Source organism: Sciurus vulgaris, assembly GCF_902686455.1.
Source record: "Sciurus vulgaris genome assembly, chromosome: 2".
NCBI classification, from domain to species: Eukaryota; Metazoa; Chordata; class Mammalia; order Rodentia; family Sciuridae; genus Sciurus; species Sciurus vulgaris.
This window is the reverse complement of record NC_136462.1, coordinates 187,298,564-187,313,937: the sequence shown is the minus strand read 5'-3', so window position 1 is coordinate 187,313,937 and position 15,374 is coordinate 187,298,564.

The following is a 15,374-nucleotide window of genomic DNA, read 5'->3' as shown; positions in this document are numbered from 1 at the left end:
TTTCCCCTTTGGCCAATCATGTTTATTCATCTTCCATTTCTGGTTGCTATGTTAACTCCTGCTGTGTCCTCACCAGGACCAATATTTCCTCTGCTCTGTTGTGAACCCCTGTAGAGTACATAAAGGTGGCAGTCTAGGAAGGCTGCTGCAGACAACAGAAAATCAGCCCAGGGAGGAGTAACCAGGTATTTATCATGTCATCTCTGGAACAGTGACTGCCCAACCCAACTCAAGTCCAAAGACATTGAAGGAAACAATCATTCACCTGGACTTCCCTTCCTGAGAGAAGAATGGACAAATCCACCCTTCCTTGGCCTATAGCTGGCCACTCCTGAGTTGTTAATCAGCACCAAGCTAAATTAGGAGTGGTACTGTGGAAGGGTGAGCATCAATGGGATGTTAATCCTAAGCCATAACATCAAAAAAAAAAAAAATTGTACTGGGCCAAGGTCCCCAGAGACAAATTGCTAACTCAAGCTGAAGGGCAAATTAGAAGATGAAACACAGAGGGTCATGTCATCTCAAAGCCCTGATTTGCCTTCCCCATCACCCAACTAATATGAGCCCCTTCTTAGCTTCTGATCAGCTCCAAATTACAGCCAAGCATAACAGAAATAGGAAAAGTAAATTCAACTAGAGAAAACCAGCTGAGATTCAGTCGTATCCATATACTCCTGTGCAAGGGTTCCCTGTTGGAGGTTTTCCAGGTATACATATCTAGAAGGTATAAAGGGCAGAGCCTTGACTTTACCTAGCAGGGATCTGCCATAGAGGTCATATACTATTTGAACATAAAGATCAGTGGTGGACATTGGGGAGAGTGTTCCAGTTCCAGTTTTCTCTGACACATATTTTAGGGTCATGGACCTGATTATCAGAAGCACATCAGAGATGTCTATGCCATATCTGTGCACATGAACAGACTCTCAGTTTCTTGGGAACCAAGGATAGATTTTTGCATAGTACTGGCTATTCAGCTGTCTTATAGAAATTAAGATCATCTCTTGTGTATCTCCTGCCCACTTCCAAAAGAGGTTGGAAAGGATAACAAAGGAGCTACATTCACCCCCTGAAATCCACCTGTGAATGTTAGGTCTCCAAGAGAAGGGATCAGCAGTCACAATAGGAGCCCCCACACATGGCTTCCCACCCATCTAAGAGCATAGTGATAGTTTCCCTGGGGCCAATACAAGGGATGTGGGAAAAGTCAGGATGGAGAGAATCTATTGGAAAGAGCTTTGAGATATGGATGACCATCAATTGCCTTCTGTGTCTGAGAGGTGCTCAGGGCAATAGGAGCCAAAACTTTATCCTTGATTGGAATATTCAGAGAATGAAGGTCTAGGAATATGGAGTATTAGGAAATGCTTGTGTGGAATCCTGGAGCTCAGGGTAATTAAGGTACTTCATGGTTCCTCAGAGAATGGTACTCTTGGATTTAGGGGAGGAAGAGTGGTGGTAAATAACTTGCCAAAATTAAGGTCCCAAAGTCATAGTACTTTATTCCCTTTGGGCTCATGAATGCAATCTAGTGGGCCCTGACATGATGGTCTAACAAACTCTCAGTGCCCACCCTGTTCCAGTCTCTCCCATAAAAAGTGTTTGGGGGGCATTCAAAGCCCTCAGGGATTACTGGAGGATTAGGGAAAAGAGTGGCACCATCACAAGTAAAATCAGGCTTCCAAAGGGTCAGGCAGAATACTAACCTCCATATCCCCCATGGGAGTGCAGATTATTCAACAAAGTCAAGCACAGTTTGCTATCCCAGCTCACCTCTGTGAGTGGAACTAGGACCATGAGTGAAACTGAGTAGCTATAGGAAGAACTTGCTTACTGCAGGAAAGGATAAGCTGCCCATCTCAGCAGCTGTTTGGCAGAGCCAGATGTCTCCTTAAAGGGAACATGCATTGTTGCTTTGATGGCCTTTAATTGGCTTCCATTCTCGGTGGGTAAGATCTTGTGGTGCTGGGATTATGTTTGAACTCATTCATACCTGCAGAGCACAAAGCTGAGCGGGACACATCTGATTCATGCAGGTTGAAGCCTTCCTTTTTCCCACCCAAGTCTCCCCATCACACAGGCCAAGATACTGCTCTGGTCACATATCCTGGGCTCATCCAAGTGGTTATCACCAAATATCGAGCCAGAGGGAACAGCTGCTTTGCCATAGACCTGATGTCTATGGGGATCACTGATGAAAGCATCCATGACCCATATCCACTGGACATCAGGGCCATCAGTAACAACTAGATCCAATAAAGATCCAGGAAGGACCCAGAGCAGATCTTTGCTTACCATTACTTAGACATTGTCCCCAAAGATTAATTCTATTCCCATTCCCAACTCAAGGCCTGTTGGAGCAGATTTCAAAAGCACAGTGACTCAGTTGACGTGTGATTATAATCATTCCCAGTGCATACATTTCATCATGAGGTGGATCTTGGGCTAACCTCAGTTAACCCATGGGTAATCAAATTTGAAATCACTTTTCTACCTTCTCTTTTCACTCTATATCATCATGGCCAATCAAAGGCAGAATTGGGGCTTCTACCATTATCTTGGCTACAGGACACCCTCATAGCTCTCTAAGGGCTATCATGAGGTCCCCTTGCAAATCCAGGGAGGCTATGATTTCCATATCCACTGGGCATCCAATATTGCATGAGAACAAAGTCTCCACACTATTTACAGCCTCCTCCATGAATCCCAATGGCCTGCACTTGTACAGTTTGGGTGTTTGATAGATAAAGCACGTATGAGAAGAGAAAACAAAATAAATCAACTTAAAAAATAAAAAAGCCAGCACTGTGCTGTCAATGTTCTTTTTTGTTTTGTTTTGTTTTTTTTGTTTTCCTTTCCAATTCTAGCTTAAAAAAGCGGAAGGTAAATAATGTCAGGTCAATGAATATCAGATATATTTTTTGACTGTACATTACAGTGAAGTGTAACCTTTTTACACCTGCAAGTCCATCTTATTTATTCTTGTAAATGTTCCCTGACAATGTTTGTAATATGGCTGTGTTAAAAATCTATACAATAAATCTGTGACCCTGAGATTCATGTTTTCCTAAGATATTTGCCCTGGTGTCTTCCTGAAGATGAGTGGGAGTGTGTACAAATCGAAGTAGAAGGGGAAAGTTTTGTTATCGGCTAGATTTTCAATATTTAAATTTTTAATCTTCACAATGATAAACAGGAAATTACACATTATTCCTCTTTACAGATGAGGAAGTTGAGGCTCAGACATATCAAAGAATTTATGCCCATACACTGAGTTAGCAAAAGGGTTGGTTCTAAAGCAGCATTTTTCACATGTAGTCCACAGAGCACTGATATTAGAATCCTTGGAACATTTTTAAGCTCCTACAGAATCACAATTTCAGGGCAAGCTTCTCAGCTAGCTACTGCTGCATAACAAACTACCCCAAAACTCAGTGACTTGAAACAACAGTCTTTTATAGCAGTCAACTGGGACTTGATTGATGGAAGCTGATTGCAGCTAATCTCAGCATGGTTCACTTACACGTTAGCCAAGGGCTCTATCCTAGGCCAGATTCATTGGCTGATGTGGATTTGCTCCATGTATCTCTCATTCTTCTCTTGAGACCAACAAATTGGTCTAGACATGTTTCTCATGGTGATGGCAGGAGCATGAGAGAGAACATCCAACCACGTGCTTTGCCGAGACTTCGCCTGAATCATATATGCAACATCCCATTGGATAAAGTGGCGACATGGAATACTCAGAATCAAGAGGCAAGAATTCTGCCTCTTGATATAGTCCCCTCTCCTCAATTTTCCATTCAATGCTGGGATTAGAAACCAAATCAATGATGCCTGATGCAGCCTTTAACTCTAATAGCAGAGTGTGGCCCATGACCCTACTTCATCATTTCAATGAAGTATGGAGGGAAACATCTATACACACCAAGTCTAATTCAGTAGGTCCAGGATGAGAGCCAGGAATCTGCCCACTTAACAAGTGCCCCAGAGTATCACAGAACTAACACTATCACAGGAGACTCACAGGAGAGTTAGGTCAGCTCCACATTCTAAATGCTGTTGCTCTCAGCGATGGACAGAGAAGAAAGGGGACATGTGCTCTGCATTCTCTAGTTTAGAGGAAACACCCAGAACCAAGTTCTCTTATTCACTGGTTCCCAGTTTCTTTGTATATACCCAAATGTAAGCATGCACTGAAAACATGAGCCACAGGGCCTCAGCTCAGGGTTCCCTTTGTTCTCCTTCAGCCTTGGAAACTGGCAGAGTTGGTCCACCCATGGGACCCTGCTGCAGAGCCCACTAGAGTCCTCAAGCCATAGAGTCTGGAGAACACATGCTTCCCAGCCTGGTCCTAAGTGAGGGAACTGGTGTCCAGCCAGCTAGTTATCCTTGTTGCTTTGTCCTTGGACAGTTTAATACTGATTCTGCCAGCTATAATTATTCTTTGGCCACAAACATAATAGATAATACTGGAAAAAGCAAATTAGAAAGAAGGAAAAAAAATCTTACACAATGCTTAATTACAAAAATACTTTGGGGCATATTCTTTTCCCCCAAAATGGAAATATACTTTTTGAAGCATTATTATAAAACTGGTACATACTTATTTGACAAAACTCAATACAAAATTGATTGAGGCCTAAGTTGAATGTTCCCACTTAAAAGTATGTGTTAAATTTTTTTATTGCTCCAGATCTTTCCATACACACATAAACATACATACATGCATTCTACATAAATGCCATCTGTCTGTATTTTCAGGGACCTGTTTCTTCTTACTTGAGAATATATTGTGACCATATTTCCATGAAAATATGTTTACATAAATATCCTTATCTCTCCTGAAACATTTTCAGTACTCCTGAACCTGAGGCTCACCTAGTTTGGGTACGTGAAGACTCAGGGGTTACTACAGTTACACTAAGGAAGCCACCCCAGCTTCTGAGCCAACATTAACAGTGAGGGACACACACCCTGTGTTCTCCAGTCCAAGACAGAGATGGACAACAGTAGCTCACTCCTCTTCATGCTATTTGCTGCCTGAGTTGGTCCTCGCCTGGCCTTTCGTGTGCCTGCACCTTGAGTGCCCACATCGCCTAGGAGCACCTTGATTGGAATCTGATCTGTAGCTCCAGATTGGCTTAGGATCTTCCTCTAATTCCAGGGACTCAAGCCTTCTCTCACCAGATCTCCAGGGGACCTAGAAACCCTGAATCACATGGGTATGTGGCAGCGAGGTTGCCAACATGCCTTGCAGGAGGCAAGAAGAATGATTTTATTTCTTGAGACTGTGTTTGGGGGTGGCAAAAAGAGAACAGAGAGACAAACAAGTCAGTAACAAAAAGGAAGAAAACTACTCTGGCTAATTTCAGAACAACTTTGACTACTTGCTCTTTGGAAAAGGCAACTAAACTTCTCTGGGGCTTGGTCTGAGGGGCTTGGTCTGAGGGGCTTGGTCTTGAAATTGAGCAAAGGGACTGAGCCTGGAATCTCCTTGACAGGCAGTAGAGACATAGCACTCACAGAGAAATGACACCCATAAATGGAACAACTGAAGACAGAGAGGCACGTGAGGTTATAATGCCCTGAAAATCAGTAGTGACAGGGAAGGTTCCGGTTCTCATGGTCTATACAATGGGCATTGGCATGAAGTCTAGTTATTCAAGGACATCTGGAATGCATGGATGGAAGGATGAAAAAACATGCAGAGAGTTACAGATGCATCGACAAAGTAAATAAATTGAATATATAAATGGATTAAAAAACTATGTCCAAATAATATCAGTAATTATCTCTCATCTCACAGAGCATAAGTAGTTTTCATTCTTCTTTATAGTTTTTTTTATATTTTCTTAATTTTATATTACTTTCCTATCAAGAAAAGTCCATTAATTAAACAAATGTAGAGAGAGCAGTATGTAAGAAAATGAAGGCAGGATAGATGAGATGACACCAACTATGGGGTCAATCCCAAAGACCTGACACATCAAGATCAAGAGTTTCAAAAACTTAGCCTGTCTCAGGGGGACATGGCCAGCTAGTCAACTCAGTCCAAAAGGGAAAAACAAATTTCTCAGCATGAATAAAAGCATTTCTGCTACAGAACCTAGATGAAATTTTTTTCTGATAGATCCCTTAAATAATGGGTTCAACAACATCCTCAGGAGAACACAGTGCATTCTCTCCTTGAAGGCTGAATGGTTTCAGGACATAGACCACTTGGTGAGAGCTCTTAACCAAAGTGCCAAAGTGAAAAATCAGCATATGACAGTGACGCAGACACATCAATGTTTATAACAGCTCAATTCACAATAGTTAATCTCTGCAACCAACCTAGGTGCCCTTCAACAGATGAATGGGAAAAAATGTAATATAATATATATATTATGTATAACAGAATATTACTCAGCTTAAAGAAGAATGAAATTATGGCATTTGCCAGTAAATGGATAGAGGTAGAGAATATCATGCTAAGTGAAATAAGCCGATCCTCAAACAACAAAAATGTTTTCTCTGATACGTGGATGCTAATTCACAATGGTGGGGAAGTGGCTAGGGAAGAATAGAGTTACTTTAGATTAGGTAGAGAGGAGTGAAGGGAGGGGAGGGAATATGGGGGTAAGAAGGATAGTAGAATGAATCAGACATTATTACCCCATTTACAGATATAACTATAGGACTGGTAGGATTCTACATCATGCATAACCAGAAGAATGAGAAATTATACTCCATTATATATGATGTATCAAAGTGCATTCTACTGTCACATAACTAATTAAAACAAATGTTAAAAATTAAAGAAAAAACAAAGAGCCCAAAATGAAGAGGCCAAGCTACACGTTTCTCTGGAGTCAGACCTAAGTCAGGTGTAGATTTGCAGAATCTTGAGTATTATACTGCCTGAGCATCACTCTGCTCTCCTCTGTGAGCATCCGTAACATAGATGGAGGCTTTTATCGCAGACAATTATCAGCAAAGTAGCTATTCTGAGTTGCTGATTAAATTTGGAGCCTGACTTCAAGAGACAGATGAGCAAAGAACACCTCTTTTTGAACAATGAGGAGCCCAATAACTATATGTGCCTAGACAGAAGTGGAATACATCCCACCGTGTAGGTGGGGCAGGTTATACTGAGGACTAACTCTATCTCATCCCACTTTCCTCCAAACTACCTACAAGTATGTGGCCAAGCCTGCAAGCCGGTGACCACACCCCACATTCAAACCATTGTGTAAATCCAGGAGGAATTATCTCTGATTACAAGACACCAAATGCTGAAATGAGAATTATAATCAGTGGTGGATGCTGAAGCACGTTTTGCTACCTAAAAAATGTAAAGCAGCCTCAAAGAAGATGAAATGTTTCATCCCTCCCAGGTGCCTGTTCCAGATGGTCTGTACTCAGTCAAAAAATTGGTCAATTGTCCATTTCTATCTCCTGGGAGATGATTGACATTAAGAAAAAACACAGTGGCAGAGAGAAACTTGTAGAGATGCATGCTGAGGATTTCAACTTTCATGCCACCCATCTGTTTGGAGTCCCTCAGAGAGAGGAAGGAAGAGATGGGAGCCTGTTTTTAGTTGACTGTGCAGAAGACTGGCCAGGTAAATCAGATGCTTGCTGGATACCACTTCAAATACCTTTGACCTCAACTCTTATCTAGCCCATGACTGTGGTGACCATTTCCCAACGGGTTTCTGAAGATGTCATGCAGGAATAATCCACAGTGTCTCCTACCAGACAGACTCTGAAGCTTTCACTTCCTGCCCCATGATTTCTGATTCTATGCTCTGAGATGTACACAGAAACTACTTGGCACCAATCATGTGGTGCTCCCAGAAATTCAGGGAAGTTGACACCCCACAGTGTGACCTTTAGCCAATTGAAGGCAGAGGCCTGATGGCAGTTCTGAATGACATTTCATATAACTTCAAATGGTCCCAGAACAAGGAACCAGGTCCTTGCAGGAGTAGGCAATTCTGAAGCGCACCTTGTATTCCTCTCTCTCCTTCCCTCCCTGATTAACACCCCCTACCTTCATTGCTTCCTGGAATCACGCTTCCTAATAAACAGTGTCTCCAGCATTGCTATTAGGAGAACACTAGCTGGGAAACTAGGCCTCAGCCATGCACAATATCCCATCCTCCAGCTGCTACTCTGCCAACACCCATGGAGGGCTGCCAGCTTTCCATTAAGCTTTTAATCCAAGGACAAAATGGACTTGGTGTAAAACAATTCAGGTGGAAGAGGTTTTACTCCATCCTAGGCTCATCCTGTATGTCAGGCAGCTAATTTGCTACTCAGATTTGGGAATAGGAGTCTTGCCAGCTCATATTTTTGCTGAAAATAGTTTGCAATCCTGCCCATTGAAAAGGACATCAAGGGGTCCTTCACAAGACCCCATTGTGAGCCCCAGCCCAAAGAGACCATTGACCAGTTGGGTGGAGGAGAAGCTCAATCTAGGATCCATGCACATAGTCAGCTCCTGCAACAACGCTTACTCTCAGTCTACCCTGGCCAGGCAGGGCTCCTGACCAGTGATGCAGACAGAATCTCCTAATGGAAGACACTAAGCAGGGAGAAGATGTGGGTGGCAGTCAATGCTAAAGGCAGATACAAACCTCTTCAGAGACAAGGAAGCTCCTGGCACTAGCTCCCTTTTCCAGCTCTGCTAAGACCCTGTCCATACCGGCTGTCAGAGTCTTAAACTGGCATAGACAAAAATAATTAGTAAAAATAATAATAACAGCAAATCTCAACTTCCCCTTCCCTCTCCTTCTAGCCCCTCCAAGATGCTCTCTGGCAGCTCCCAACTCCAAGCAAGCTCAGAACTCCCCTTGTAAGGACGAACAAACAGAAAAACATCACCAGACACATGAAAAGATGCAGGAGTTCAAAAGCAGAGGTTCACTTTGAGGAAGCAGAGAAAGTGCCTGCCTTATGAAATCAAGTCTCTGTCAAGAAAAGGGAGACATTTTACAATAACTACAAATGCAGAAAAATACAAGACTTGATAACTAAATCCAAGAACCCTTTTGTTATTGTATCCAACAAAATAAGTTGCTGACAAGTATAACCAAGATAAAAACACAAATACCCAAAATTAGGAAACAGAAAAGAGATATAATAGTGAATGAGGAAATTAGATAGCATTATAAAACAATTATGAACAATTCTAGCTAGTAAATTTTAACATTTCAATTGAGTAGTTGATTTTGGAAATGTATGAATATTACCAAAATTGACTCAAGAAATAGAAAAGCCAAGTAGATCAATTATCAGGAAAAAAAAAATCAAGTTGTTAATTCTTCCCTAAAAAATACAAGAACAAATATTTTTATGTGAGCTTGATCAAACTTTCAAGCAAAAAACAATTCTTATAATACGCTACTCCAAAAAAATAATGCAAATAAGGAAAGCTTCCTGATTATGAACCTAAAATAGCAAGTATACCAAATCTGAAACACACACACATATACACACACCTAGTGCCTCTAAACCAGTCATGTATAAATGCAAAATTTTTTACTAAATTTTAATGATGACACTTCTTTGTCTTTTAAAAATAATGTACCATCTCCCAAAGTAATCTGTATACCAGGAATTAAAATAATAATTCAATGTGAGGAGTTGATAGGTAAAAGAGGAAGACATATAATCATACTATAATAATACTGTTAAACATTTGACAACATGTAATATTGATTCCTAATTAAATACAATAGCCTCAGTAAGTCAGTAACTATAGGACATTTGACTAGTAAAAGGGTTAAAACAATGAGCAGTAGGCATTTCTAGAGTTCACCTGTATCTACTTCTCTACCCCATCTGTACCTGGAGGAAGATCACACCTTCCGATCCTCCTTGATATTAGTTGGGGCCATATGACATGTCCTGGCCAATGAGTTGAACAGAACTGATGCATATCAATTTCATGCTAAAGTATTTAATTGCTGAGGAAAGATCCTCCCACACTTTCTTTCCTCGCCTCATCAGTCAAGCCTGTCCTGTGTTGTAGATTCTGCAGCTGTAGGAGGGAGAAGTCTCCATCAGCCTGAATCACTGAACCACCAATGAAGACAGTTGCTCCCAGGAGTTACTTGGATTTCCAGAATTTTATGTGTCTGATAAATAAACTTTTGGGGTCCTTAGCCACTGACTCTGAAGAGTGCTTTATTATAACAGAATGCCTAATGTAAATAGTAAATGTACTAAATAATAGAGAAAAACCTAAGTGTATTTTGTCTAATGTCATGAGTGTCTACATCATGGCTATTATTTAGCATTTGGGGCTGATGTCTATGCAGTTAATATAATTTGATAAGAGGAAAAAGAGATTATTGTTACAATTATCATTGCAGTACACCAGATTAGCCCAAAACTACCTTTTAAATTTTGTTCAGGGTTTTGTGGGTCAGGATTTCAGAAACGTTCTTGCATACGGTCTCTCGGGTACTTACAATCAGATGTCAATTAGTTCTGAAGTCATCTTTTTTTTAACTTTTCTTTTAATTTGTTCTTTTTAGATATACATGACAGTAGAGTGTATTTTGACATATTATGCATACATGGAGTATAATAAACCTTATCTGGGTTGGATGTCAGATGGCTTACAACCTCTTTAGATTCTATTGGTTATAAGGGATTCACAGGGATCATCTCTGATTCAAAGGAAAAGGGCACAGGATCATCCTTTTTATAAAAACAGTATAAAAAGTTTGCTCATGTTATTAAACTTTTACAAATGAAGGTTCAAAATGATTAAAATCAATGACATATGTCTATAACCCCAGACCTATATAAATTGATAAGAAAATTAGGGGAGATCCAAGATGGCGGACCAGAGGGAGCCTGTGTTCCTTGTCGCTCCATAATTCCAGTTTCAAGCAGAGGATATCTGTTTCTTGGTGAGGCAGTTTTTGCTGCTTATCAATCCCCTGCTGTTTACCCCATTGTCTGCTGTGATCACCTGTAGTCTGCCAGCATATCAACACCTTTTTTGAGTGCAGATTGCTCACTGTCAGGCACCTATCATCGGCCATTTGCCTGCCTCTCGCCTGTCCATCGCCTGCCTTACACCTATCCATCACCCAACGAACGAGGTTCATCTCCCAATTGTCTGACAACAGTCAGCAAACTGATCGCCGACCACCAGTGGAGCACCAGCTGCCTGCTGTTGCCTGGAAGTTCACTGTCACAGTACCTGCAGGTTTGATTACACGTACACGTGGCTGCCGCCATTTTGAAACAACAACCAGGCCCCATAGGACCCCTGGCCAGACTGACTGAGCCCCATCTCCAGGATCCCTCAGCCCAACCGGTCACTCCCTGCCTCTGGGACCCTCACATGGACTGACTGCTCCCTGCTGCCAGGATCCCCAGACCAACTGACTGCACCCTATCACCAGGACCCCAGACTACTGATTGCAACCGGCCTCCAGGATCCCACAACCACACCAAACACACCTGACCTCCAGGACCCCTGCCTGACCAACCGCATCCCGCCTCCAGGACCTCCTGCTGACCACCGGCCACACCCTGAGCTGCAGCTCCCCATTTGCCAACACATTTCGAAGCCAGAGCAGCCGGCCATCTTGGATAATCCTGGAAGCAGTAGCTCCGACCTTTAGGTGGGGCAAACCCCAACCTGAGACGCCTGCTGGAGACTTGAAGCTCACTATCAGGGGCTATTTGGTCTAGGATTGAATAGTGTCTGAATTGGGCACTACTAATATTGATCTCCCCTTAAAGAAAGGGTTTTGGAAACCCATAGGGCCACTAGAAGCCTATAGGGGGAAATCTGCAATACCCCAGATCTGCACTGCTAGAGGGGAAGATACGTGAACAACATGAAAAAACAAGGGAAGAAAATGATCCAAACAAATCTAGATTCTATAGTAATAGAATCAATGACAGTATGTTAGAAGAAATGTCAGAAAAGGACTTCAGATTATACATGATTAAGATGATTCGTGAAGCAAAGGATGAAATAAGAGAGCAAATGCAGGCAATGAATGATAATACCAATAAGCTAAAGAGCACCTGCAGGAAGCAAAAGATCATTTCAACAAAGAGATAGAGATTCTCAAAAAAAAAAAAAAAACAAAAACAAAAACAAAAAAAAAAAAAAAAACAAATGGAAATCCTTAAAATGAAGGTGAAATGAAGGAAACAATAAACCAAATAAAAAACTCAATGGAAAGCATCACCAAAAGACTAGACCATTTGAAAGACAGAACCTCAGACAATGAAGACAAAATATTTAATCTTGAAAATAAAGTTGCCCAAACAGAGAAGATGGTAAGAAATCATGAACAGAATCTCCAAGAACGATGTGACATCATGAAAAGACCAAATTTAAGAATTATTGGGATTGAGGAAGGCACAGAGATACAAACCAAAGGAATGAACAACCTATTCAATGAAATAATATCAGAAAATTTCCCAAACCTGAAGAATGAAATGCAAAATCAAATACAAGAGGCTTACAGAACACCAAATGCACAGAATCACAACAGCTCCACACCAAGGCACATTATAATGAAAATGCCTAACATTCAAAATAAAGATAGGATTTTGAAGGCCACGAGAGAAAAGCATCAGATTACATATAGGGGGAGACCAATACAGATAGCAGCTAACTTCTCAACCCAGACTCTAAAAGCTAGAAGGGCCTGGAACAACATATTTCAAGCTCTGAAAGAACATGGTTGCCAACCAAGAATCCTATACCCAGCAAAACTAACCTTCAGATTTGAAGATGAAATAAAATCCTTCCATGATAAACAAAAGTTAAAAGAATTTACAAATAGAAAACCTACGCTACGGAATATTCTCAACAAAATATTCCATGAGGAGGAAATGAAAAACAACAATGTAGGTCAGCAAAGGGAGGAACTACCTTAGAGAAAAACTTCTCAAAGGAGAAACCAAGCCAACTTAAAAACCAAAAATAAGCCAAATGACTGGGCATACAAATCATATCTCAATAATAACCCTGAACGTTAATGGCCTAAACTCATCAATCAAAAGACATAGACTGGCAGAATGGATTAAAAAGAAAGACCCAACAATATGCTGCCTGCAAGAGACTCATCTCATAGAAAAAGACATCCACAGACTAAAGGTGAAAGGATGGGAAAAAATCTACCATGCACGTGGACTCAGTAAAAAAGCAGGGGTTTCCATCCTTATATCAGATAAAGTGGACTTCAAGCCAAAGTTAGTCAGAAGGGATAAAGAAGGACATTTCATACTGCTTAAGGGAACCATAAATCAGGAAGACATAACGATAGTAAATATTTATGCCCCAAACAATGGTGCATCCCTGTACATCGAACAAATCCTTCTCAATTTCAGGAATCACATAGACCACAACACAATAATTCTGGGTGACTTTAACACAACACTGTCACCTCTAGAAAGATCTTTCAAACAAAAACCAACCAAAGAAACCATAGAACTCAATAACACAATCAATAACCTAGACTTAATAGACATATATAGAATATTCCACCCATCAACGAGCAGATTCACTTTCTTCTCAGCAGCACATGGAAACTTCTCGAAAATAGACCATATGTTATGCCACAAAGCAGCCCTTAGGAAATGCAAAAAATACAGATACTGCCTTGTGTTCTATCAGATCATAATGGACTGAGAGTAGAAATCAATGACAAAATAAAAAACAGAAATTACTCCAACATCTGGAGACTAAATAATATGCTATTGAATGAAACATGGATAACAGAAAACATCAGGGAGGAGATAAAAAAATTCGTAGAGGTCAATGAGAATGACAATACAACATATCAAAATCTCTGGGACACTATGAAAGCGGTACTAAGAGGAAAATTCATTGCATGGAGTGCATTCCAGAAAAGAATGAAAAGTCAACAACTAAGTGACCTAACATTACAGCTCAAAGCCCTAGAAAAAGAAGAACAGAATAACAGCAAAAGTAGTAGAAGACAGGAAATAATTAAAATCAGAGCTGAAATCAATGAAATTGAAACAAAAGAAACTATTCAAAAAATTGACAAAACAAAAAGTTGGTTCTTTGAGAAAGTAAACAAAATAGAGAAACCCTTAGCCACACTAAGAGAAGGAGAGTGAAAATTCAAATTACTAAAATTCATGATGAAAAAGGAAATATCATGACAGACACCACTGAGATACAGAACATAATGAGAAGCTACTTTGAAAATCTATATTCCAACAAAATAGAAAGTACTGAAGACATTGACAAATTTCTAGAGACATATGCTCCTCCCAAACTGAACCAGGAGGACATACGCAATTTAAACAGATCAATATCAAGCAATGAAATAGAAGAAGCCATTAAAAATCTACCATCCAAGAAAAGCCCAGGACAAGACGGATTCTCAGCCCAGTTCTATAAGACCTTCAAAGAAGAACTCATTCCAATACTTCTCAAAGTATTCCAGGAAATAGAAAAGGAGGGTACCCTACCAAACTCATTCTATGAAGCTAATATCACTCTCATACCCAAACCAGGAAAAGACACATCAAGGAAAGAAAATTTTAGACCAATATCCTTGATGAATATAGATGCTAAGATCCTTAACAAAATATTGGCAAACCGTATCCAAAAACATTTTAAGAAAATTGTGCGCCATGATCAAGTGGGGTTCATCCCTGGAATGCAAGGATGGTTTAACATCCGTAAATCAATAAACGTAATCCATCATGTCAATAGACTTAAGGATAAGAATCATATGGTTATTTCAATTGATGCAGAAAAAGCGTTCGACAAAACACAACACCACTTCATGCTCAAAACACTAGAAAAAATAGGCATAGTAGGAACGTACCTGAACATTGTAAAGGCTATTTATGCTAAGCCCATGGCCAACATCATTCTTAATGGAGAAAAACTGAAACCATTCCCTTTAAAAACGGGAACAAGACAGGGATGTCCTCTTTCACCATTTCTATTCAACATTGTCCTCGAAACTCTAGCCAGAGCAGTTAGACAAACTAAAGAAATTAAAGGGATACAAATAGGAAAAGAGGAACTTAAGCTGTCACTATTTGCTGATGAGATGATTCTATATTTAGAGGATCCAAAAACCTCCTCCAGAAAACTTCTGGACCTCATCAATGAATTCAGCAAAGTAGCAGGCTATAAAATCAACACACATTAATCTAAAGCATGTTTATACACAAGCGACAAAACAGCTGAAAGTGAAATGAGGAAAACAACTCCATTTGCAATAGCCTTGAAAAAAATAAAATACATGGGAATCAATCTAATAAAAGAGGTGAAAGACCTTTACAATGAGAACTACAGAACACTAAAGAAAGAAATTAAAGAAAACCTTAGAAGGTGGAAAGATCTCCCATGTTCT